Here is a 26,651-nt window from a genome sequence, read left to right as displayed (position 1 = left end):
ACGCACTATATAGGCACCTAGAAGCAAGCCCGAATTGTGACTTATTTAAATGTGCTATCTTAGAACAAGTCAAAGCAAACCCCAGGGGAGAGAACATTAGGACCAAACTGGAGAAAATGTTTTTACACTTGTAACAGTTTTTAAATTTGTAACATGTTTTAATATATTTATTATAAGAGTTTTACATGAAATTGCAGTTGTTAATATGATATGTATAAATATTAATTGCAGGTTTTTCAGTGAGAGCACTTTAAATGTTTATTGGTGTTTTTTGAGTTACTGCATTGATTGGTTCACGATCTGTATATAACCCAGCAGACAGAAGTATGTAGTGTTCTGAAGAAGTCTACACATTGTAGATGAAAGCGCTTAAACTATTTTAAGTTCTACAATAAAAGTGTGTTTTGCAGACTATTTCCAGTTCGTGCTACTTAGTTACTTTGATGGCACCATGATACTAATACAGCGGAATATTCGTTTTCTGTGGTAATTACTTTTTGGTTGACTCCGCTGTACTTTTATTTGTTTCACTAGTTGTCTTTCTCACTACGTGTAAGTGTGTCTCGTACTTTGGGTCCAAAAAGTGAAGATTCGTCGACAGGTGCATTGACGAAGGATGATTTAAAGGGGTCTGCGAAGTCACACAACCGCATCCAAGCATTACATCTCATGACAACACCTAATGCGGCAGCTCGAGCTGCCCCTCGGTGGAGTGAGATATCAAACTCATAGAGGATTTTGAGATGGATTCAAGGGTAGCTAGCTGTGAGGCGACAGTATCACGCACCTCATCGGGCAGTACCCCACCAAAGAGGGAGACATTTCAGAAATTAGGTCTCTTTGGAGGCAAGGAAAGTGTGCCAGATAGAACAGTGACCGAATGTCACTGAAGAATAGGTCCGTTTCCCTAGTCTGTCCATGGTCCGGGACTCTCTGTTTGGAGGATGGACAGTGGGACTATCTTCTGCCAGTTCCCTCTTGGTGGCCGTCGCCATTAACCATAGAATCAACTGTCAACTGCTAGGACAAGTGGGGCTGGTCTTCAGGTGTAGATAACATTTTTTGTCTGGCTTCTGAGGGACAGGTTCTACACTGTCCTGGGCCTTCCAGGCATGCTGCACAATGATTTTAACAAGGTCATCTGCTGGTGAAGTCACCCAGGAAGTAGATGGCCAGGCACGGAAGGCCTGCAGGAACACAGATTCCTCAGAAGGGTTAGAGGACTTCCAGTCTCCCCGCTGCTTGAGGATTTTGAGAATGTCTCCGAATGAGATATTGTCTGGGGAAGACCGTGGGGACCCTTCCCCCTCATCACAATCAGTGTCTTCCGTGATAGATTCCTCTGGTAAATCAAGGTGCTTCTTCTTGCACCGTTTCTTCCGAGGTGTCTCCCCAGGGGGATCTTCTGAGGAGGACTCCGGAGAAGGGGGTTCCCTTCAAAGAGGGTTCTTGTGACTCCCGTGCCCGGGGTCTCGAAATAGAGGGTTGGAAGAGGTGCATGCTAGGGGAGGATTCTGATACAGATATCATTGGTGCTGACTGCGAGTCCACTACCTGTACAGCAGGTCCACCTGAGGACGGATGGGAGTCCGGAACCAGGAGGGACAACCTCGGAACCGGAGCCACACCACGCTGTGAGGAGCCCACCTCCAGGTGAGGAGCTCTGAGAGAACTGGAAGCCGGAGCCATGGACATAGACGGCGACAGCGAGAAAATAGGCGCAGGGCTAGGTACCAAGGTACGGATGGTCCAAGCACTGCTACCGGAGAGTATCAGTTCCACCGGAGCCGATGCAGCAAGGGTGGATGGTGCCGACAGGGAAAACACGCTGTCGGAACCGAGACAGTATGCACCAGAGTGGATGTATCTTGTCTTTGGCAAGTATTCGGGTTTTGGATCTGATGGTGCTGAAAAAACTGTCGGCACCATGGCTGGGGATGGTGGCGAAGCAGGTACAGTCATCGGAGTTGAAGTCAGATCCAAGGACAGCACCGGTCAGTGGTGCCAAGGTCGAACCGAAATAAGGGTGAATATCATGGACGGCACCGAGGGAGAAGACACAGAGTCTGGTGCTGAATAGGTTTGTGCTGAGGACGCCAACAAAGCACGGAGCCACCTCGGTTCCGTAACTGATGGAGATGCAGGACCGAGTGACTCCATTTGTCCTTATGTTTTTTTTTTTTTTTATTTTGGAGGGGGGTGACACCTCCGACCCAGACAGAGCCTCTGAAAAAGGTGTCTTGAGTAATCACGTGAAAGAAAACAAAAGCTGGATAAACGCCTGGTATACACCTCAAGCGAAAAAAAAATGAAAAGACCAATGGTTAGACCACAGCTGAAGATAAAATGGAATAATCCACGTCAGGAAATAAATCACTTGCAGCTTCACAGTAGTGCCCTTTATAAAACCAAAAGTTGTAACTGAGATGTAGTAGTCAAGGTAGGAAACGGTTCACTTGCAGGTTCACACCACTTTATTAAACAAGAGTAAGCGCTTTCGCGATCTAAGTCAGCTGATCGCTTCTTCACACTCATAAAAACAGTTAAAACATTGGTATTTAAAATATGGTTCAACCAATGAAAACACATATAGAACTATGACATAGACTAATTAAAATTGCATACATCAGTACATTAATTTGCCTTATATTCTGCATAAGATGAAATAAAATATACATATAACAGACACATTTTATGTAATAATCCATATTACTTAATGTTTTAGTGGTCTGGATTTTAAAAAAGGTTTCAAGGAAACAGCATTGTTCAATCCAGGAGACCTATCTGCCTGAAGTAGTAAAATCCATCTTTGTTCGGCTTCCTCTACCTTATTCCTTATATCACCTCCCCTCTTACTTTTATTTATTATTTCTAAAACCATGAAATTAAAAATATGTTTCCTATCTTCTTCTTCCACGTTTTGCTAAAGCACTTGTGTCTTTTTTATTCCTTATATCTCGAAGGTGTTCAAGGATACGTTCCTTTAGACACCTATTGGTTTTGCCTATATAAAAGGCATGACAGACAGTACAGAAGCTGAAATAAACCAAATTTTGTGTTCTGCAGTCAGCATAAAAATCTATATCAATTATAAATCCTAGTGTAGGATGTTTATATGTAGATTTATTATATAAATAGTCACATGCTGTACAATTTCTGCAAGGAAAAGTCCCCTGCCTATCAGATAGGATCATTCTTTCATTGTTTCTAGATTTGTAACATAGTTGCCTTTTTAAGGACCTCTTATTTCTAAAAGAAAAGCTGGGTCTATCTTCTAACAATTCTCTCAAGTCAGGATCCGACAATAAAACATTCCAATTCTTTTCAAAAATATTACAGAACCTTCTGATGTCACTTGAATAAGTTATAGGGAATCTAACTTTAAAATCATGACCTTCCTTGCTTTTAACATCTTCTATAGTATTTGAGAAGAGCGGTTTACATCTCCCATCCCTATTTTCAATGGTATATTTAGAGCTTTCATTTATGTCTTTCTTACTATAACCTCTGAAGTCTTTCTCTAATATAGTCATTGTCTTCACAAAGCCTTCATCTGTATTATGTAAGCGGCTTATTCTCATATATTGTCCTTTCACTACATTTTTGTGTACAAATGTTGGATGCATACTAGTCTTATGTAAGATATTATTTCTCTATGTAGATTTTCTATACATCCCTGTTGTAAGTTCATCTAACGCTGTCTTCTTAACCAAAACATCTAGGAACTCAATAGAGTCCCTGGAATGTTGACTTTGAATCTTAAAAATTCAGTGGTGCTATGTAAGTACTCCACCATCTCTTGCAACTCTTCACTAGTACCATCCCATAACAGGAAGACATCATCTACAAAACGTTTATACCATACAATTTTGCCAGCATATTTATTGCTAGCACTTAAAACATGATCTTTTTCTCATGCAGCCAATGCTAAGTTGGCGTAGCTGTTAGCACAAGCCGTGCCCATTAGCTACACCAACTTTCTGCAGATAAAACTTGTCATTGAATATAAAGACATTATTTTCTAGGACAATATCAAGCAACTCACATATCAAATTAATCTTAGTGCTTTGAAAAACTTGTTTCAAGGTCAGAATATCACGTATTTTCTCAATACCCCATTTATTCGGTATCACTGTGAACAGTGAAGTGACATCCATTGTCACAAACATATAATTTCTATTAATATTCCTGGTCTTATTATATAACAGTCGCAGAAATGCCTTTGTATCCCTTAGTATAGTCTCACATGATTTTAGGACTATTTGTAAATTTTGTTCAATATAAATTGAGATGGCTTCTGTGGCCCATCCTTGTAGTGTAATGTAGTGAAAGGACAATATATGAGAATAAGCCGCTTACATAATACAGATGAAGGCTTTGTGAAGACAATGACTATATTAGAGAAAGACTTCTTAAACAGAGGTTATAGTAAGAAAGACATAAATGAAAGCTCTAAATATACCATTGAAAATAGGGATGGGAGATGTAAACCGCTCTTCTCAAATACTATAGAAGATGTTAAAAGCAAGGAAGGTCATGATTTTAAAGTTAGATTCCCTATAACTTATTCAAGTGACATCAGAAGGTTCTGTAATATTTTTGAAAAGAATTGGAATGTTTTATTGTCGGATCCTGACTTGAGAGAATTGTTAGAAGATAGACCCAGCTTTTCTTTTAGAAATAAGAGGTCCTTAAAAGGCAACTATGTTACAAATCTAGAAACAATGAAAGAATGATCCTATCTGATAGGCAGGGGACTTTTCCTTGCAGAAATTGTACAGCATGTGACTATTTATATAATAAATCTACATATAAACATCCTACACTAGGATTTATAATTGATATAGATTTTTATGCTGACTGCAGAACACAAAATTTGGTTTATTTCAGCTTCTGCACTGTCTGTCATGCCTTTTATATAGGCAAAACCAATAGGTGTCTAAAGGAACGTATCCTTGAACACCTTCGAGATATAAGGAATAAAAAAGACACAAGTGCTTTAGCAAAACATGTGGAAGAAGAAGATAGGAAACATATTTTTAATTTCATGGTTTTAGAAATAATAAATAAAAGTAAGAGGGGAGGTGATATAAGGAATAAGGTAGAGGAAGCCGAACAAAGATGGATTTTACTACTTCAGGCAGATAGGTTTCCTGGATTGAACAATGCTGTTTCCTTGAAACCTTTTTTAAAATCCAGACCACTAAAACATTAAGTAATATGGATTATTACATAAAATGTGTCTGTTATATGTATATTTTATTTCATCTTATGCAGAATATAAGGCAAATTAATGTACTGATGTATGCAATTTTAATTAGTCTATGTCATAGTTCTATATGTGTTTTCATTGGTTGAACCATATTTTAAATACCAATGTTTTAACTGTTTTTATGAGTGTGAAGAAGCGATCAGCTGACTTAGATCGCGAAAGCGCTTACTCTTGTTTAATAAAGTGGTGTGAAAAGTACAGTTTTGTACCTACCATAAATGTAGGTGTTCGAGTGCTAATACAGCTGCAGTAATCACAGACGGGTTTTCAGCCGTCAGGCGGTCCCTCGGTCGGCCGAATTCCAAAGTCCTGGTCCGGCGTCGGTTGTCGTCGCTTACTCTTCTGACGTCAGTGAGGCCTGAGTATATAAGACACAGCTGACGCCATGTTCTTCAGTCTTTCTTGCCCCAGATGTCAGGTGCCCCCAAAAGGAAGGCAATACATAAATAATGCTTATCTGCATATACAAGCAATGCAATGTAATCCAAAAACAGTGTAAGCAAGCAAATAAAACATAGCAGGATAACCCAGTAAGGTAGTATGAAGAGGTTGTAAAGCCCCATGCCTTTACCAAGTGGGGAAGGAGGGAGGGAAACCTGTACTGCAGCTGTATTAGCACTCGAACATCTACATTTATGGTAGGTACAAAACTGTACTATGTTCATCGTGCATACAGCTGCAGTAATCACAGATTGGTAGAGTCCCAAAGCTATGCATAGGGCGGTAGGTACTAGGAGGAACTGGGTTGAGCCAGAATGCCCTGCAAAACAGCAGTGGCAAAGCCTGCTCTTGTTCTGGAATATAAAGGCAGGTGGTAGTGTTTTGTGAAGGTATGTACAGAACTCCAAGTGGCTGCCTCCAAAATATCTTTGGTAGGAACACCTCTGAGGAAGGCTGTAGAGGTGGCTGTGGCCCTGGTGGAGTGTGATCTGATACCTGTAGGAACAGGTTTCCCATGATAGGAATAACAAAACCGTATGCAGTGGCCAATCCACTTGGAAATGTTTTGTAACTGGTTTCCCTTGAGCCCCAACAGCATAGGATACAAAAAGTTGTTCTGATTTCCTGAAGGACTTTGTTCTGTCCAAATAAAAACGTAGCTGCCTATGGATGTCTAAAGAGTGTAGCAGCCTTTCCCCTTTGTTTTGAGGACTGGGATAAAAGGTAGGGAGGTGTATGGCTTGATTTAAGGCTACCCTGGATACCACTTTTGGCATAAATGATGGGTTGGTACGAAGGGAAACCCTGTCCTGATGGAAAATGAGGAAGGGCTGCACCGCCATGAGGGCCTGTAGTTCAGAAACCCTACGAGCTGAAGTGATGGCCAGAAGGAAGGCTGTTTTCCAGGACAAATATTGCAAATCTGTTGAGGCAGCTGGTTCAAAAGGAGGCAATGTTATTTTTTCTAGTATGTAATTAAGGTCCCAGGCTGGTATTGGTTGCTTCCTTGGAGGTCTTATATTCTTAGCCCCTCTGAGGAACTGTCGTAAGAGAGGGTGAGAAAATAAAGGGGGATCCGTGTTGAATTCTGCAGAAATGGCTGAGGCATGTATTTTTATGGAAGAAAATGAGAGTCCACTGTTCAGCAGCTCAGCTAGATACTGTAATACCTGAGGCAAGTTCAGTTTCCTAGGGTCCTGGCCTCTTTTCTCATTCCAAGAGCAAAACCGCTTCCATTTTGTGGAGTAAGCTTTTCTAGTAGATGGCCTTCTGGCCTCCAAAATGACATCCTGCACCTCCTTGGAGAGTAGGGTCTGTTGTTGTGTTAAGGAATTTTCCATGCAGCAAGATTGAGTGTTTTCAGCTGACTGTGAAGAGTTTTGTAGTTGTGTTGAGTCAGCAGAAGAGGCATCAGAGGCAGGGGCCAGGGAGGAGTATGTGTTAGGCTCCTCAGGAGTGGATACCAGTGTTGCCTTGGCCAATCTGGAGCAATCAGTATCATCCTCGGTTTGTCTGTTCTTGCTTTCAAAAGCACCTTGGGCAGAAGAGGCAGAGGTGGGAATGCGTAAACTGTCCATGCTGTCCAACTGAATGAAAGTGCGTCCACTCTCCAGGCCTTTGGATGAAAGGTCCTTGAACAAAACTTCTCCAATTGATGGTTCCTGTGGGAGGTAAAAAGATCTATGTCTGGCCTCCCCCACGCTTGGATTATTTCTGTAAACACCTGAGGATGTAACTTCCATTCGTGTGGATCTGTCATATTTCTGCTTAGATTGTCTGCCAGTGTGTTTTCCAATCCTGGCAAGTACTGTGCTTGAAGTTTGATTTGTCTTTCCAGAGCCAAGTTCCAAAGAGTCATGGCTAGTCTGCACAAGGGGTATGAATGTGTTCCTCCTTGTTTGTTTAAGTACCACATTACTGTGGTGTTGTCTGTTCTTATCAGTAATTGTCCTGGATGCAGGAAGTCCTTGAAAGCTGTAATTGCATTTATTACTGCTAGCATTTCTTTTTGATTGATGTGCAGGTGCTTTTCCTTTTGGGACCATCTGCCCTGAATGCACCTGTCCTTCATGTGCGCCCCCCCATGCGTAATCTGCGGCGTCTGTGGTAATGACTTGTTTTGCTTGAGGCTTGCAGAATGGAAGGCCTGTGTTTACTTGACATGCTTGGGCCCACCATAGAAATTCCTTTTGTAAACATGGAATTATTGGTATAATTGTTTCCAAACTGTGACTGTGTTGAGACCATAGATTTTTTAGGTACCATTGAAGTTTCCTCATATGCAGCTTTGCACATGGGATTAGAAGAATGCAAGATGCCATGAATCCCAGAGCCTGCAGGATTTTCCTTGCAGTAAGCCTGGTACTTTTTGCTAGTATTTTGAAGTACTGAGATAGTTGCCCCTGTTTTCTGGCGTAAGATATGCCATCTGGGTGTTTGTGTCCAAGTTGGCACCCAGGAAGGTTATTTTCTGAGATGGTGTTAGCCTTGATTTCTCTTTGTTGATTGTATATCCTAGAGAAAGCAGTAACCGTGTCACATATGCCAGATGTTTCAGAAGTATGTGTTTGCTGTCCGCTTGGATCAGGCAGTCGTCCAGATAAGGGTAAATTTGTATCCCTTGAAGTCTGCAGTAGGCAATCACTGATGCCAGGCACTTTGTGAATACTCTGGGCGCAGTAGATAAGCCAAAGGGCAATGCAGAGAATTGATAGTGGATTGAACCTGCAAGAAATCTGAGGTATCTTCTGCAGCTTTGTCTGATTGGGACATGCAGGTATGCCTCCTTGAGGTCCAATGTTACCAGCCAAAACTCCTTGCCCAGCATGGGAAGAAGTTGCTGTAATGTGAGCATCTTGAATTTTGGTACGAGTAGAAATGTGTTTAGGATGGATAAGTCCAAAATGGGTCTCCAGTCGGTTCCTTTCCTTGGTACCAGAAAAAGTCTTGAATAAAAGCCTTGACCTTGTTGGTGCGTAGGTACCTTTTGAATAGCTCTCATGTTTATGAGCTTTGAAATTTGCAGTTGTGCCTCTGCCCTTTGATTTTGTGGCAGGTTTGGCATGCCTCTCATTTTTGGAAGAGTGTGAAATTGAAATTTGTAGCCTCTGTTTATAATGTCCAGAATCCATTTGTCTGTTGTGACAATATGCCAATTGCTTGCAAATAATGCTAGTTTCCCTCCCAAAGGTGCTGCCAGCTGAGACCTGCTTGGCATGGAAATGAGGGAGTCATTGGGTTTGCTTCCTGTATTGTTGTGCACTGTCTTCACCACCTGTTGGTGCTGGAGTTTGCCATTGTCTGCCTCTATATGATCCTTGTGGTTGCCCTCTGCCCCTTGTGCGTCTGTATCTACCCCTTTGGGGCTTGTCAGTGGCTGGAAAGCCAATTTCTGCTAAAACGTGGTGGTTGGACCTGTAATAAAGCCTTGACAGTTTGCATAGATTTGGCTTTTTCTTCCATTTTCCATAGTATCTCCTCAGCATTAGTACCAAATAGTACATCCTTTTGTAAAGGAGCATCAAGAAGTTTAGCTTTCACATGATCAGGTAAATTTTGTTCTCTAAGCCAGGCATGTCTTCGAATGACTGATCCTGTAGCAGCCGCTCTACTGGAAGCTTCTAGGGCATCATAACCACATTGTAAGGTGTGTTTACCCACTTGTTCTGCACTATGCATCATATCCTGTAACGCCTTTAAATCTGGTTGTTCAGGTTGAGACATTTTGTTCCTTAATTGTGATAACAGGTACTGTTGATATTTAATCATATGAAACTGACAGTTTAAGGCCCTCATGGCTAGGGTGGCCGAGGTATACACCTTTTTACCCCACCTTTCTAAAGATCTGGATTCCCTTTCTGCAGGAAGTGGATTCTTGGCAGTGGAGGCCTTCAATCCCTTGGGGCCTTGTGAAATGGTTTCAGGGTCAGCATTATGGCCTTTGAAGAGAAATTGGTGAGAGCTGAGTACTCTGTAATACCTATCAGGTTTGACTGGTGCAGGAGGCAGAGAATCAGGGTTAAGACAAGCCTCCGAATAGACATCATCCAGTATGTCCAAAACAGGAGGTATAGCCAGAGGTCTGTGTTGAGGTAACCAAAGAAATTCCCTAAGTCTTTTCTTGGAATCTGAAAAGTCTTGGCCTTCCCAGTGGAAATGTTCCCTCAAGGTGTGCAAGGTTTCCCCAAAGGAAAAATCCTCAGGAGGGGATACCGAAGGGATGGACTGCTCTGCATCCAAATCCTCAAAAGGAGAATAAGTGTTCCTCTGCATCAGAATGTTCTGATAAAATGGATCCCTGATCAGAAGAGGGAGAATCTTCCTCCACTCTGGGTCTCTTGTCAGGAGGGGGATGAGAACCTCTGATAAGAGTAATTAAATCCTCAGCCATCTTTAGCACCTGTTTTTTAGGCATGGTTCCTGAAGATGGGCCCTGTGCAACAGGTCTCGTGGGATGCTTGGCTGCTTTGGATTTGGTAAAGGCCTTAATTGAAAAAGAAGAAGAGGGCCTAAATACACCATGGGTGGAGGTGGACCTGTCCACATTAACAGGCTCTACATAAGCAGGGGCTTCGGTAGTAGTCTGGGAAAGGGCCGAGGACCCAGCGGTCTCGGGTACAGAAGACACCGCCAAAGGAGTGTCGTCGGTAGTCAGGGACTGCAAAGGTGTCTCGCTGAGAACCGGACCACGTGTAGCCTGTTTTGGCGTGGTGTCGGCGGGGACCGCGGGCCTCGCGTGTCGGTCCTTTTCCTTGCGTTTTTTAGGCAAAGCGGTAGTCGGAGTGTCCGACGACATTTTATAATCAAAAGCTTTACCAAAGTAGTGTTGGGCAAACTCCGCCCGATGCTTAATAGTGCGTTTATTGAATGTAGCGCAAAAGCGACAGCCCGAGACGTCGTGGTCTGGGCCCAAACAAGGTATGCAAAGGGAATGGAAATCCTTATGCGGTATTTGCTTCCCACAAGAAATACAATTATTAACTTTTTCTGACATCGGTCTGAGGCAAGAAAAGTTTCCCCAACGGGGTACTTAGCTTTAATGAAGACTTCGGTTTCCAATTTTTCGTAATTCAGGAGCTGGCCGACTGGCACTTGCGAACTGCTTCTGCTTCAGGCACCGCGCGGCAAAAAAGACTGAAGAACATGGCGTCGGCTGTGTCTTATATACTCAGGCCTCACCGACGTCAGAAGAGTAAGCGACGACAACCGACGCCGGACCAGGACTTTGGAATTCGGCCGACCGAGGGACCGCCTGACGGCTGAAAACCCATCTGTGATTACTGTAGCTGTATGCACGATGAACATCTGCAAGTGAACCGTTTCCTACCTTGACTACTACATCTCAGTTACAACTTTTGGTTTTATAAAGGGCACTACTGTGAAGCTGCAAGTGATTTATTTCCTGACCTGGATTATTCCATTTTATCTTCAGCTGTGGTCTAACCATTGGTCTTTTCATTTTTTTTGTCTTGAGTAATCAGTTTTTTCCTTATTTTTTTTGGTCTTTGGAGGGGGTGAGACCTCCGACCCAAATAGTGCCTCCGAAAAAGGTGTCTTGAGTAATTCGTTTTTCCTTATGTTTTTTGGTCTTTGGAGAGGGTGAGACCTCTGACCCAGATAGAGCCTCTGAAAAAGGTGTCTTTTAAGATAAGTTTACGTTCTGCTAGTGTACAATTACTAAAACTAGCACAAATGTCACAGTCAGCTTTAATATCATCCACGCCCAAACAGTAGACACAACAAATATGTGTATCTGAGTTATGCATCTTACGTCCACACTTGTCACACTGTTTAAATCACAACTTAGTTTTGTCTGACATAGTAAGTCAACAAGGCTATCCTATAGAAAAATTAAGGGAGAAAATACCAATGATGTTATTAAAAAAAAAAAAAAAAATACCACTAGTAAAAAGGAAAGGCCTGTCAAAGACAGGAGAGAGGGACAGTACCAATAAAGGTAAAAAATTAAATTACCAAGGAAAAAGGTAGGAAATAGGCTTAGGTTATAGGCAACAGAAAGAAAAGGCTACAGACTAAAAATTAAATAATTTTGAAGAGAAACTGTCTTAAAATTAACAATTTTCTACTTAGATTTGACAGAGATGGCTAGCACGTCTGACTAGGAACGTGACAAATGAGATCTGGAGTAACTAGGAGAGAGGCATTATGGGTAGGTCTTAGCTGAGAGTTTTTGGCTGGCGCGAGCTTGGAAACGGCCGTATCGGTTCCGAGGACGGAACAGAGGTCCTAATGATAATGAATAAACAAAGATCTACAACATCAGATTGTATTTTCTTCTACACTAACAATAAACAAGAATCAGAACAAAAAAGAAATCCCAGAATGTCTCCTTGGCTTGCAAACTGAATTCTGGACCTTGAAGGAAACAGATGGCTATATTTATAAAAATGTGGTGAAGCACAGTACAATATAACAATAGAGTGTCAGAACTGTGTACATGTAAAAGTACCAGCGCAAAGGTGGGACAGTTGGCAACAATGGACCATACCTGAAGCACGGAGGTGCACAGCACAGGGTAGCAAGGCTGTGTGGTGCCTAATGAAATGCTGCATACAACGTGTACATGGTCTGCACAACACAACACAATCCCCATAAAGCACTACCAGCAGTAAGACTGTGTGACAAACAAGAAAACAGTAGTGACTCTAGAACAAGCTGTTCGTCACTAAATGTGCCTTTACAAAGTCTGAAAAACACTGAATCCTGTAACTTCAACGTAACTGCGCATTTGTGAATGGCGGATACAACAACATGTCTAACAATGGTTCAGACTGTCTCTACAAAAGGATCAGAAGTTGTTTTTCTGTTAGCATGTCAGTACTACAACGTTTCCTTAAGAACAAAATAAATTACTTAAATACAGTCAGAAGATACAAATGTATATGATACAGCCGGCAAGCAGCATGTAGAAAAAACAAAATAAATTACTTAAATACAGTCAGAAGATACAAATGTATATGATCCAGCCGGCAAGCAGCATGTAGAAAAAACACAATAAATGACTTAAATACAGTCAGAAGATACAAATGTATATGATACAGCCGGCAAGCAGCATGTAGAAAAAACAAAATAAATGACTTAAATACAGTCAGAAGATACAAATGTATATGATACAGCCAGCAAGCAGCATGTAGAAAAAACAAAATAAATGACTTAAATACAGTCAGAAGGTACAAATGTATATGATACAGCCGGCAAGCAGCATGTAGAAAAAACAAAATAAATGACTTAAATACAGTCAGAAGGTACAAATGTATATGATACAGCCGGCAAGCAGCATGTAGAAAAAAACAAAATAAATTACTTAAATACAGTCAGAAGATACAAATGTATATGATACAGCCAGCAAGCAGCATGTAGAAAAAACAAAATAAATGACTTAAATACAGTCAGAAGATGCAAATGTATATGATACAGCAGGCAAGCAGCATGTAGAAAAAACAAAATAAATGACTTAAATACAGTCAGAAGATACAAATGTATATGATACAGCCGGCAAGCAGCATGTAGAAAAAACAAAATAAATGACTTAAATACAGTCAGAAGATACAAATGTATATGATACAGCCGGCAAGCAGCATGTAGAAAAACAAAATAAATGACTTAAATACAGTCAGAAGATACAAATGTATATGATACAGCTGGCAAGCAGCATGTAGAAAAAACAAAATAAATGACTTAAATACAGTCAGAAGATACAAATGTATATGATACAGCCGGCAAGCAGCATGTAGAAAAAACAAAATAAATGACTTAAATACAGTCAGAAGATACAAATGTATATGATACAGCCGGCAAGCAGCATGTAGAGAAAACAAAATAAATTACTTAAATACAGTCAGAAGATACAAATGTATATGATACAGCCGGCAAGCAGCATGTAGAAAAAACAAAATAAATGACTTAAATACAGTCAGAAGATACAAATGTATATGATACAGCTGGCAAGCAGCATGTAGAAAAAACAAAATAAATGACTTAAATACAGTCAGAAGATACAAATGTATATGATACAGCCGGCAAGCAGCATGTAGAAAAAACAAAATAAATGATTTAAATACAGTCAGAAGATACAAATGTATATGATACAGCCGGCAAGCAGCATTTAGAAAAAACAAAATAAATGATTTAAATACAGTCAGAAGATACAAATGTATATGATACAGACGGCAAGCAGCATGTAGAAAAAACAAAATAAATGACTTAAATACAGTCAGAAGATACAAATGTATATGATACAGCCGCAAGCAGCATGTAGAAAAACAAAATAAATGATTTAAATACAGTCAGAAGATACAAATGTATATGATACAGCCGGCAAGCAGCATGTAGAAAAAACAAAATAAATTACTTAAATACAGTCAGAAGATACAAATGTATATGATACAGCCGGCAAGCAGCATGTAGAAAAAACAAAATAAATGACTTAAATACAGTCAGAAGATACAAATGTATATGATACAGCCGGCAAGCAGCATGTAGAAAAAACAAAATAAATGACAAATACAGTCAGACGATACAAATGTATATGATACAGCCGGCAAGCAGCATGTAGAAAAAACAAAATAAATTACTTAAATACAGTCAGAAGATACAAATGTATATGATACAGCCGGCAAGCAGCATGTAGAAAAAACAAAATAAATGACTTAAATACAGTCAGAAGATACAAATGTATATGATACAGCCGGCAAGCAGCATGTAGAAAAAACAAAATAAATGACTTAAATACAGTCAGAAGATACAAATGTATATGATACAGCTGGCAAGCAGCATGTAGAAAAAAAAACAAAATAAATGACTTAAATACAGTCAGAAGATACAAATGTATATGATACAGCCGGCAAGCAGCATGTAGAAAAAACAAAATAAATGACTTAAATACAGTCAGAAGATACAAATGTATATGATACAGCCGGCAAGCAGCATGTAGAAAAAACAAAATAAATGACTTAAATACAGTCAGAAGATACAAATGTATATGATACAGCCGGCAAGCAGCATGTAGAAAAAACAAAATAAATGATTTAAATACAGTCAGAAGATACAAATGTATATGATACAGCTGGCAAGCAGCATGTAGAAAAAACAAAATAAATGACTTAAATACAGTCAGAAGATACAAATGTATATGATACAGCCGGCAAGCAGCATGTAGAAAATCAGCACATTTTTATATCCTCTGAAAATTACACACGAACAGAACAATGATCTGTGTAAAGAGAACAGAATACATTTTCCTGTGGTGCAGGCAATGGAACCAGCTGATGCAGACAGGCTGCAGTTACCACATGGTCCACACACGTGTCACTGTAAGATATGAAATACAGTACAAACGTCATAATGAGTAATGCATACAGTCTACTGCAAACGTCAGGCTTGTAAATGCATAAGTTAAGTGGGATATAATCTAAAAGAAAAAACACCAAGTGAATATGCTTTCTTATTGAAATACATTATATACAGAATACTGAAAATAACACCTAACATAACAGACATCTGACATACAAATACTACATCTCTCCTTTTTGTTTTAGCATGTAATGTATACCATATATTACAATGAAAGAATAATTTGTTTTTTTTTTTTTTACAGCTACATTCAACATGACTTATGAAAAGGGAACAGAATATGGATCTGTTAACTCAAGAGTTGTAAGTGAACACTATAACTATTATACTAACAGCATGTTTGATTCACTGTTTTGTGTACGTACTCTAAGCCAACATTTTATATTAGGATTTTATATTAGGAGGATTTGGAGCAGTTTTCTTTATATATACACACACATACATACATGAATGGTTCCCCTTAAAAACATTGCACTCCATATCGTCGAAGCTTAAAACAACGAAATGAAAACATCGTACGTACCGAAGAAAGAACTCCCGGAAGTTGTCGTCCCCTGGAAAGTAAGTGTGGTGTGCAATGTTTTCAAGGGGGAAACAATATATATACATATATATATATAGGTTTACTATCATTTTAGCGATCGCACTTCGTGCAAATTATCGTTTCTATGAACCGTAGAAATGAAAACAAAAATAGTGACAGACAAAAAAGTCGAACACGGGTGGTGAATGTTCGAATTTAACAAAATTCAAACATTCACCACACTTCCAGAACTGCTATTACTGTGCAACACTCAGTAACCCCCTGCACCCCATGTGGGAGGGGTGTACCCAAAAGCAATCATCCTTTTATTAATAAAGTTTTATTTAGCTGTGGCGGTCGGGTAGTCTACTTTGGATTTGTATTACACACACACACACACACACACAAACACACACACACACAAACACACACACACTTAGCAAAGTAGTAATATCAAAGATTGGAAAGAGCTAATGTGCCTACACACACGCACATAATGCATTAGTCAGGAGAAGATATACATGAAGATTTCTATGTTGTAGCTATTACTTTACAGGCTGTTATAAAACTAAAACTAATATATGAATGACTATGCTGATTATATTATGCAGCTGTATTTTCACAGATACCCATGTGTTTGGAAAGTATGAAATAATGTATGCTAGAGGGGAATGTAGACACACACACGTATATACTTTACATTCTATACATTTGTATTTATAATACAAAGACACCTGTATAACTACTTTGACGTGGCCGTACCTGACAGGATCAAAACAAGCTCTTCAAGGAAGAGCAAACCTGCCTGGTGGATAACTGCAATTAACAGGCTTTACAATAAGAGGAAGACATTTTTTGTCCCAAAGTAAGAGAGAGCATGCCCTAAACTGGAAACACTCCATCCACAGCTTAAACAAGTAAATAAGACTTGTTGAAGTCCTCTAAAAAAAACTACAAATTCCAATTACTGCCCTCAACTAAGGTAAATCATAAGGTGTTCTTTAGTTACACCTGTAGCCTAAAAGGGAAAAACCCAGATTTGCGCTGAACTGGTAGTTAAAGATACCACATACATTGAGCCTGTGGACATAGCAAACCTGACAGATTCTGTGAAAACTTCACTCTACTGTCCCAACCACAAATACCTCATGACATTCCTTCCACCTGTCCCCCACCTTGTATCTTTAGAAAGCAGGTCATAAATGCCCTCTCCAAGGCCAAAAACACAGCATCTATGGGACTTGACAATATCCCAGGCTGCATCCCACATGGGCTCCAACAAGAATTATCAGCACCATTGGGTACTCTTTTCCATCATTGTCTAAGCACCAGCTTCATCCCAGCTAAATGGAAAATGGCCACAGTATCCCCTGACCCTGGGAACTACAGACCTATTAGCCTGACTAGCCTTATCTGAAAGGCCATGGAGTGAATCATCATGAACCTTATCAATAAAGATATAGGTAATCTCCAAACACATGAACTTAAAAGGGACAGCATGCATGTTAAACTGGTGGACTTTTTTGAGACACTCACCAGAGCCCTGGAGGAGGGGAAAACTGTGCATACAGCTTACCTGGACTTGACCAAGGTTTATGACACTATTCCCCACTCAGATATTATCAACAAGCTCACCCAGCTAGGTATCAACCATTACATCGTTAGGTGGGTCGCTGATAAATCCCATACAGTCAAAATAGGGGAATCTACCTCCAACAGCAGATCTGTAACCAGTGGTGTTCCACATAGATCAACCTTGGGACCCCTACTGTTCAGAATCTACTTCTCTGAAGTATAAGCTAAAACTAAAGGTCTGTGGCTGACAAAGTTTGTTGATGACTGCAAACTGGGAACAGTCATACAATCCCCAAACAATGTTAACATTCTATAAAAGGGTCTTACTTACAAACAAATGACTGGTGCCAAACTCATGGCCTTAAACTCGATGCAAAAAATGTATCATCATCCCTTTCGTTAAGAGCAATGTTCCTGATAACTACCACATCAATAGAAACACCCTAAGCATGCACTCAGTGGTGAAAGATCTGGGCACACAGGTTGATAGCAACCTTACTTTTGAGCACCATGTCTCCACAGTGATAAGAAGGGCATTCTATACTGCTCATCTCATAAGTAAGGGCACTGCCTCCAGACAAAAAGAAGTTATGACCTCCCTGTACTCTTCCTTCATCAGGCCAATAACTGAGTACACCTCTTTTGGTATGCACCCTTCCAGGCACCTGCAGCAATTGGAGAGACCAAAAGTTCCTCACAAGGAGAATTGAAGGTATTCAGCATCTGTCCTATGTGGATCAGCACTCGGTTCCATACAGACTACTTGGAGATGAACTCTGCCTAGTGTATAAGGCAATTGCTGACTCTGCTTTATTGGAAATGCTGCACAAGTCCAATGGCTCGCAGGTTACTTCTCCAAAGCCTTTATCCTGGTATGTGACATTAATAGAACCTGCTGAAGGGCCAGATCAGTCTCCCAGAGGTTACTGCACCTGTAGAACAGACCCCCAATTCATGTCAAGTAGAGCACCTCTTTGGCCTTCTTAAAGCACAATTTGGATGATTGCATGGGCAACCGTAAATTCACACGGGGGGGGGGGGGTCCACCTGTCTCTCTCTTGGACAAGAGGAATAGGTGCTGATCCTGAAAACAAGGGTAGAACTTGGCTGCTCGGCTTGTAAGGGCCCTAGGGCCATTAGCCTTGTAAAATTCCAATGATCCTATAATTATGCACATGAATGTGTGTGTGTGTGTGTGTGTGTGTGTGTGTGTGCATGGGGTCACAAAATAGTGGTGTGTGTGTGTGTGGAATGCAGCTATTTAAACTGCTTGGGTGAACAATTCTCAGGCATGGAAATTACGTCTTAATACACTTCAGGGTCCGCCAGAGCTCGGAACAGCATTAGATCCATGCACTACGATTTGTGCTACCATGTAGGATTACTATGAACTCCATCCCAAACATTTTAGAAATTCAGTTAAATAACTATGAATGTTCCATGAAGGAACATCCATGCAAATATTTTAAATGATGTAAGTGGATGCAGTTGAGCAGACCATTCTGTTTATATTGGGATATTGCTGAACTATAAAGTAATTTTAATAGTCACTGGGAATAACAGGCTTTACTTGTAAAATTAAAATAATAAAATTAGGATATATAGATAAATACAACTTGTTTCACTACAGCTATTAAAACAAAAAATCATTTAGGAAATGATGTATGTAATTCTCTTGCAACTGACCGTTTTGTTTCTTAGAAAGTGCTTAAACTGTTGTGTACAAAGGATATACAGTTGCTATTAAGTCATATTTTTTAGCTACTGAAAGGAAAAAGCTGTACAAGTTTAAAGAATTAGTACAGTGTAGACTTTCCGGTTCTCCTACTGCGCTGCAAAAATACCATAAATCCGATGGTGTTTTAAACAGCTACAGTTGTAAGCATCTAACATAACAGTGTTTTTACTGTTAAGTGTTTGAACTGCTACATCACATTTATGTATTCTGAATCTGTAGGCTTATGAGTGTTGTTAGTGCTGAATGTTTGTGATTTGATAGGACTATGTAATGCTTTAGTGGGTTTTCTATGAATGGCATACTTTCAATTGCATATCTAACAGCATTACACTGTCTGGAAAGAGAAACATCTTCACTTTTCTGGGTATTTACATACCAAAAAAAATCCAAACCACGAACAAATCTAAGAATGGAAATAATTATACCTTCTTCTGAAAAAGGATCCAGTTGAAAAAGCTTTCGTCTAATGCAGTATACTTCAAACAACCTTTTCTTTTGAAAGGCGTACTTGGGGAGTCAATAAACTCTGTGTAGCCTTCGTGACAAGTCTAGATGCAGTCTGTGTGTTTGTGCGGTGAGCAGCAACGTTAACTGCATATGCATGCCACGCACCATGTTTAAACATAAACAAGGGTAGTTTTGTGGCCAGCAACAGTGTTAGCCAGTCAGGAAACCATGTAAAGCAACACAAACACCTGCAGACATGTGCACCTGTTTACCTGCAGGCAAACTAGATCTGCAGGATTGTACAAAATGCCACAATGACTACCAGGGTTATTAATACAGCAACATATATAGTACTAACACATTATGTGAAAGCATATACAGTGCAGAGTACTGTGGAAACCTGTTTCAGGCATAATGAATAAACGTTGTGTGTAAATGATCAGTAAGGGCACATAGACTGCATTATAAATAAATAGTCAGGGAAAATGTGTTTATTGAAAAGGGATACACAGGGGAAGAGGACGTGAAACATGGTAATGTACAGCAGATGAAGGCATGTCAATGAAGACAGTGGCAGCATGAACACTAATCACATATCGACATGATACAGTACAGACTGCACTGTTATTGTATATTATGTGACTGTCTCACAAGGTGACATATCAGTGGAGAAGATTCTTTGTGATATCGGCCTCCTGACATGAACAATACACCGGCCCTATATCAGGGGATGGTATACACAATAGATTCTTTGTGGTATCAGCCTCCTGACATGAACAATACACAGGCCCTATATCAGGGATGGTATATACAACAGGGTTTGGTGAATATTGTGAAGCTGTGCAAAATAAGTTGCTTGAATATGACTGTAATGTCAGCATAGGTCTCAACCAAGTGGGACATATAGTAACAGGCTCATGGATAACTGTAGACAGAAGCACCTACACTCATGGACAATATCAGAATAATACCACCAGTAATCCCATGTCTTTGGCATAATGTATGTGATTGTGAGTGATCATAGGTGGTTCTGCAAAAATACACTTGTACAACTATTATGATTTGTCAGCAATCTCTGAGGGAAATCAGGCACACCTTCCTAAAAATTTAACATCTGCTGGAGGTGTTTGTCTGAGTTGGTACTGTATGCATTACACCAATACCACACTTGTAATCTATGATTGTCCACAATTTGCAATCCTCCACAAAACTGGATAGAGAAAGGATGTATAAGTTGGCTTTTATGTCTGAGACTTAAATAATGGACAGAAAAGGGCCTAGCACAGAGCAATGAGGTACAGACCTGGTCACTGGACTCTAGACTGAGTTGACTTTACACACTAAATCATATTTATCTGTCACATATGAGTTAACCTTACACACTAAAAAAGAAGTTATGTACTCACCATAACGTTCCATCTGAGTAGGTAATTTCATTTGTCTGCAACCTGTGGGTATCAGATCCGAGCCGGCAGCTTTCCAAGCTAATAGATCCGAGCTCCAAGCTCCTCCCCTACCCATAATGCCCTGCCATCTCCCTCTAACCCTTAGATCGAGTTTGCCAAAGGACAATAAGGAATTCCATAACCTAGGAGTGGTTCCAATCTGTTTCAATGACGTCCATGAAAGGAAGCCATATCCTGACTCTTAGATAACGAACTAAGGGTGCGGGGGATAGAGGGCGGGTCGGTTGCAGAGAAATGAAGTTACCCACTCAGATGGAACGTTAGGGTGAGTACATAACTAGAAGTTAACTTAATTTGCTCTGCAACCTGTGGGACAGAGTCCGCAGCTACCAACAACTTGGGAGGCCCTTATGGAAGGATATTCCGGAGCACTGCTGAGCCAAACGATGCACGTCCTCTGGAGATCAAATCCAATTTGTAGTGTGTAATAAAGGTATGAGAGGAAGCCCAAGTAGCTGCCGAGCAAATGTCATCCAAAGAAACCTTTGACCAGAAGGCAGCAGAAGAGGCCATGAATCGGGTAGAATGGGCTCGTACTCTCAGGGGCTCAGGACGACAAGAGCTTTTGTAAGCTAGGAGAATGCACTGTGAAATCCATCCAGCTAAGGTTACGTTAGTAACTGGCTTGCCCAGACAAGATTTTGCAAAGGAAACAAAAAGTTGGTCAGATTTTTGAAGATCTGCTGTTCTATTTAAGTAAAAGCGTAACTGTCTGTGAACATCCAGACAATGAAGTCTGTATTCTCCTTTATTCTGAACATTTGGAAAGAAAACAGGCAGATTAATGGTCTGGTTGATGTTGACTTCCAAAGCCACCTTGGGAAGAAAGGAGGGATTAGTCCTGAGGGAGACCCTGTCTTCATGAAAAATGATATAGGGAGGTTTACTGCAAAGAGCATGAAGCTCCGATATTCTTCTCGCAGAAGTAATGGCAATCAGAAAAGCCGTTTCCCATGATACATATTTCAAATCGACTGAAGCCACGGGCTCAAAGGGGGGCCCAGTCAGAGCTTTAAGAACTAGGATAAGATCCCATGGGGGGACTGGATCTTTAACGGGGGGTCTTAACAAAAAAGTTCCTTTCAAGAAAGCCTTGCATATTTTGGAGGATGCTAGCGGCCCTGAGCTGTTACCAACATGGTAGTGGGAGATAGCTGCCAACTGAACTTTAATAGTAGAAGCACTGGCTCTTGATCAAAGGTATGTGAAAGAAAGTCTAGGACTGATGGAATCAGAGCCGTAAAGGGATCCAAGTTTCTGTGCTCCGCCCAGATCGAGAAACGTTTCCATTTACTGTTGTAGATCTTCCTGCTGGATGGTTTATGGGCGGCCACCAGGATGGCCTTAACCGAAGATGATATACCGGGAGTTCTAGCCATCAAGGGAACTGGATCAACCAAGCTGACAGCTTCAGGCAGTCCAGATTGGGGGTCTTCAAACCTAAAGGGTGAGAGATTAGATCCGGTTTGGGATCCAAAATCCAAGGAGGATGTACTTGAGACCGTAGGTAAGGGAACCAGGTTTGGTATGAGGATAATTCTGCTCCCCAACCGACAAGCTTTCTGCAAGAATTTTGTTATCAAGGGAAGAGGAGGATAAGCATTCAGAAGACCGGATGGCCAAGCATGAACTAGAGCGTCTCTGGGGGGTTTCCCCTGGTGGGGGAATCAGAGAGAAGAATTTGCTGCACTTTGTGTTCGAAGGCGAGGCGAAGAGATCGCAGCAAGGTTGACCCCACTGGAGAAAGATTTGTTTCTCTACAGCAAGGTTCAGAGGCCACTCGTAAGGTGAGAGGATCGTCCGACTCAACCTGTCCACTAAGATGTTTGACCGACCCGGAATGTGCGTTACTATGAGAAAGCGCTTGGTGGATATCGCCCATTCCCATACTCTCATTGCCTCTCTGCAAAGTGGATAGGATCTGGTTCCCCCCTGTTTGTTTATGTACCAGACTACCACCATGTTGTCTGTTTGAAGTGCAATAGTTCCTGGAGGGAGAAGGAGATGGAGAGCTTGCAACGCTAGAAGCACCGCCCTCATCTCCAGGACACTGATATGCAGTGAGGTCTCTGTGAAAGTCCACGTGCCTTGGACGGATCTGCCCATGTAATGCCCCCCCACCCGAGGAGAGAAGCGTCCGTGGTCACCGTGACTTGGGGAGGGGGTATAACAAAGGGGGGGCCTTCTCGAAGGTCTATGGAGTGGAGCCACCAAAGAAGCGATTCCCTGCAAATCCTTGTGAAAGGAATAGGTGTGGTCAGGGGTTGACACAGGATAGACCATTGCACTTGTAACGTCCAGTGAAGGCTCATCTTGAGGCGAGCGAAGGGGGATAGATTGATGGCCGCTGCCATAGATCCCAGGGCCCTCAGGACTAGTTCCGCTGGTGGGGCTGTCGATCGTAAGAGATCTAGAATGTGAAGGCTCAGATTGCGAAGCCTGTCCGTAGTCAGAAAGACTCTGGATTGAGTAGTGTCTATCCTGGCCCCTATGAATTCCAAAATCTGAGTGGGTTGAAGGGAGGATTTCTGTAGATTTATCGTGATCCCTAGGTGGCGGGCTAGGCATAAGAAGTAGTCCCTGCCTGAGCAGAGCTGATGTCTGGTGGGGGCGGTTAGGAGCCAGTCGTCCAGGTACGGAAAGACCTGTATTCCCTGAAGCCTCAGGTGGGCCCCTACAACTGCTATGACCTTGGTGAACACCCTGGGGGCTGTGGTGAGACTGAAGGGTAGGACCCTGAACTGATAATGGCTGGCTCCCAGCCGAAAGCGGAGGAACCTCCTAGATGGTCTGTCCATCAAAATGTGGTAGTACGCATCCTTGAGGTCTATTGAGCACATCCAGTCCTTCTCCTGCAGAAGTGGGAGAATGGACTGAATAGTGACCATCCGGAATTTTGCCTTGGCAATTGACAGGTTCAGCGTTGACAGGTCGAGGATGGGTCTTAAGTCCCCCGTCTTTTTTGGCACCAGAAAGAACCTGGAGTAAACGCCTGATCTGGATTGTTCGGGGGGGACGCGCTGGATGGCTTTTTCTTAGCAGCCCTAAGATTTCTGATGCTGCTGCCTTCCTCTGATCAGGTGGGCCATCGGGGAGTTTTGTTGCTCGGGGAGGGTGAGATAGGAAGGGGATTGAATATCCTCTGGATATGATTCGGAGCACCCAGCAATCTGTTGCGATGGACTACCATTTCGTTAGGTGTTCCGAGAAGCGCCCCCCCCCCTCGACTGCCTCCAGAGAGGAGCAGTTGGGCAACCCCTCAGGGCTGTTGCGCGGGTCGATCCGAAAAAGGTTCTCTCAACCCAAAATTTTTTGGGCCCCCTCTGCCCCTGTGCAGGCATCCATCCTCTCCTTCTCTGCCTCTAAAGGACGAGGTATCCAGAGCGAAACGGGATTGTTGAGCTTTCGGAAACCACATCTTCTTTTGTCCTCTTTGGTTCCTGGAGTAGGACCTCTGAGGAGCCAAGAAGCGGATCCCGACGGCAGACAACGTCTTCCCGTCTTTCTCACTCTGGAGAAATGTATTGCAGACGGTTTTGCCAAAGACTGTGGAACCGAAGGGGGCGTTCGCTAAGGACGCCTTGAAGGGTTCTGCAAAGTCGCAGAGACGGAGCCAGGCTTGTCTACGTAAGATGATGTCTGTTCCGCTAGCTCTAGCCGCTCCCTCCGTAGCATGGGAAAGGAGCCGCATAGACATGTTGGTGATTGACTTGAGAGTGGCCATTCGAGCCGAGAAGGTTCGCTTGTCCTCGGCCAACATGGACTCTGGGGGTGACGCAGCGTACTCTTTAATCAGGTCTCGCTGCAGCCTAATCACGTGTGCCATATAATTCAGTGACCTTACAGAAAAGGTCGCTGAAGAAAACATCCGCTTTCCCAAACGGTCCATCATCCGAGACTCCTTGTCTGGAGGATGCACCGAGGAACTCTCCTGTGCTAATTCCTTTTTAGTGACAGCCGCCACCACCATGGCATCCACTGGGGCACCCTTGCTCCAAACTGTCCTGTCTGTGGGAGGGCCAAGGATCCTGTCCAGTCTCTTAGGAATTGGTTCAACAGTGTCCTGTTCATTCCATGCCCTGGTAGTAATGAGGTCTACCAGGGGATCGGCGGGAGGGGACACCCAAGAGGTAGATGGGCCTGTGTCAAACGCCTCCAGAAACTGACTCATCTGAGGAAGGTTTTTGGGCAGACCACCCCTCTCTAATGCGTAACATTTCCATGATGTCTCCGAAGGAGACGTCTTCGGGGGGGTGACCTTGGGGAACCTTCCCCTTCCTCCAAGTCCGTGTCCTCTGTGAGGGACTCAGGTGAGTCCAAGTGCCTCCTTTTGCACTTCCGTTTGTGAGGGACCTACTCGGGGGGGCTGTCCGAAGAGGCTTCACCAACAATGTCCTGTTCCCCTACGGGAACAATCTGGGACGTAGGCGCAGGCTGTCCATGGGGCCGGATGATGGAGGACAGGCCCGTATGAGTGGGAATGGCGGGTGGATCCGAAGCAAGAGCCTGGGGCCTCGAATCCCTCGAGAGGACCCTCTCCACAACGTCAAATGCAGAGGGGGAACTGCTTTCCCTTGGATCCGAAAGCATTCCCCTCGGATCTGACGTGCGGATCAGCGCCGAAGGTGACCCGACTGGATCCGAAAGGGTAGTGTGCCCCGACCTTGATGGAGCCGAAGGTCCACTGGTCCTCTCAGATCCAACTTTCAGCTCACGGCCCCGAGAGCTTGGATCCGACAGACTCGAGGGTACAGTTGGCGCCGAAGTAGGAAGCACTGTCGGCGCCGACCCTACCCTGGCTCCGAAGCTAGTCGGATCTGATAGCTCCAAGCCCCGAAAGCAGGTCAGAGAAGGAGCGATGGGGTGAAAAAAGGTGTCGAGTTCCCCCCCGGGTCAGAGAAGGAGCGATAGGTGGGGCAGCCACAGCCGTGGCCGGTGCCACCGAGGTGGAGAAAGCAGAGTCTGGGGGCAAAAGGCCCGTCAGAATGAGCTTCGACCTCCTATCCTTCAAAGCCCTGGGGTTGAAGGCTGCACAGATAGTACAGCCCGAAGAAAGGTGGTCAACCCCCAAGCAAAGGGCACACCGAGTGTGACCATCTGCTGGAGAAAGCTTATGGCCATAGTCGGTACATTTTGAGAAAATGGCTTTAGGGCCTTCAGCCATTGTAAAAGAATAAGGAAAAGTAGGCCCACAAGCACACACCTTCACACACGCAGAGGGGGGAGGGGAATAAAACTAACTTAACTAAAAATTCAAGAGAACTACCAAACAAAGACTACAAAATATAGGGGGAGTTCACACACACCAAGAAAAGGAAAAATCTGACAGAAAAGAAGTTTTTAAGACTGACTTACAGTACTGTTGCTCAGAGCTCGTTCTAGAGAAGCTTATGGAAGCAGCGGCAAACGAGATCTGATGGTTAGAGGGAGATGGCAGGGCATTATGGGTAGGGGGAGGAGCTTGGAGCTCGAATCTATTAGCTTGGAAAGCTGCCGGCTCGGATCCGATACCCACAGGTTGCAGAGCAAATGAAGTTAACTACTTCAGATCATATTTAACTGTCACATATGTAATCCAGTTCTCTACACAATAGGTGACAGAGGTGTTCATTGCCATTCAAGACAGTTTCGCTGTAATACCTGCCTTCAAAATTGTGTCAAATGCCTTGGCCAGGTCAGGTTACAGAGGATGATAGTGTTGTCATCATGCATGCCCTTGGTAACCTTCTTGAAGACAGTGAACAGATGCAATAGACATGATGTACCCTTAACAAATCAAATGTGGCTTTGGTACACAGTTGGATATTACCTGTGTCC

This window comes from Protopterus annectens, chromosome 11.part0 (genome assembly GCF_019279795.1).
Source record: "Protopterus annectens isolate FY-2018-M chromosome 11.part0, PAN1.0, whole genome shotgun sequence".
NCBI classification, from domain to species: domain Eukaryota; kingdom Metazoa; phylum Chordata; order Ceratodontiformes; family Protopteridae; genus Protopterus; species Protopterus annectens.
The sequence above is the reverse complement of the archived record's forward strand: the minus strand, read 5'-3'. Positions refer to the sequence as shown.